Consider the following 1,806-nt stretch of genomic DNA (forward strand, 5'->3'; position numbering starts at 1 on the left):
GACTAGACTATGACTAGACTATGACTAGACTATGACTAGACTATGACTAGACTATGACTAGACTATGACTAGACTATGACTAGACTATGACTAGACTATGACTAGTTATAACATAAGCTCTTGTATACTATGCTCTTGTCCTTAAAAAAGTTATCTTTATAAGAAATCCTTTTTACCATATAGTAGAGGTCAGAAATGTCATTATTAAATTTTATTCCAAAAAACATCCATCCTCAAATCGTTAATGACAATGTAGTATTTCGAAGGATGATGAAGTGTTAGAGTAAATTTTTTTTGGCATTAAGCCAAAAAAGCAGTACTTAACAGAATTGACAGGACATGATAAAAACAATGAATTTTTAAACTAACATAAAGAAATAAAAAACCAAATAATTTATTTAGCCAAAAGCATTTTATCCTTGCAGAATAGCTTAATTTTGTATGCAGTTCACTTTGTTGCATTATATAGAAACAATTTTGTTATTGAAATTGCTAAAATGAGATTCCAAAATGTATATTTAAGTTTCTAGCTATTTTTGTTATAACAAAGAAACTCCCTATTTTAACATTAAGATTCCTTATAGAGTTTCTTACAAATAACAGAATTAATATATTTTCGTTTACACGCTTAAGCAACTATTTTAATGTAGAACATCAATTATTTTAATGTTCTACTACTACTTCATCAATTACTTGACATTTTCACACAGATGTATTAAATACAGGATTGTGTATCTTTGTGTATCCTGTATTATAAAGATCAATAAACTAAAAAACAGGCGTACTTGCACGTGTATACATTGCTACCTACTTTAATTTCTCAATTGTTTTAAAACTACTTCAAACTATTTTACCTATTTTTTAAGTTTTTATTTATATGTATTTTTTTATATTTTTATTAATTTTTTATATCTTTAGTTGTTCTTTAATATACACGTGCTTGTGTGTCGACAACTTAATAAAAAATGTCACAGACGTTGACTTCAATAATCAATCTAGACAAGATTGTTGTAAAAAAATCGAGAAAAAACCACTACAATTATAATTGTTTTCAGGCACTTGCTTCTTAGAAATATGTATAAAGAAACTAATCTGACTTGAAGCACATGCTGACAATTTATGACATATCACATGCTTTGATAGAAAATATTTTTTTTTAAAGATTACATTCCCCTTTTGACAATTTTCATTGGAAAATAATTTATAAATAATTACTGAAGGCTTTCGTTTTGGAAAAGCATAAAGCCGACTGACCAAGAAAATATGAAAACAAATTCTTATTATATATAATTTCGTATTTTTTCTTTTCATAAACATCTGTATTCAATTTTTCTAAGAGCAAAACCCATTAGACAATAAGTAATTGCCTAAAATAGCAAAATCAAATCTATTATTGGTCCGCACTTACATAATGTCTTTGTATGTGTTTGACACCAACATACACATGACTTTCTACAATCACATGTGCATCCACATCTGCAGATACTTGAAACATACGGATACATAAAAAATGAACTTATAAATTACACATGTTCATTTAACGCTTTTATAAACGGGAAACCAGTTTTGTGGTTGACATATGTATGCTAATGTACAGACATACATATATAAATATTAGGAGTACTCCATAAGTATTCGTCTAGTTGTCTGGTGTTTGTCAACACTCTATTCTAAAGTCTAGTCTATAGTCTAGTCTACAGTCTATTCTATAGTCTAGTCTATAGTCTAGTCTATAGTCTAGTCTATAGTCTAGTCTATAGTCTAGTCTATTGTCTAGTCTATAGTCTAGTCTATAGTCTAGTCTAT

This window comes from Lucilia cuprina, chromosome 4 (assembly GCF_022045245.1).
Source record: "Lucilia cuprina isolate Lc7/37 chromosome 4, ASM2204524v1, whole genome shotgun sequence".
Classification (NCBI taxonomy): domain Eukaryota; kingdom Metazoa; phylum Arthropoda; class Insecta; order Diptera; family Calliphoridae; genus Lucilia; species Lucilia cuprina.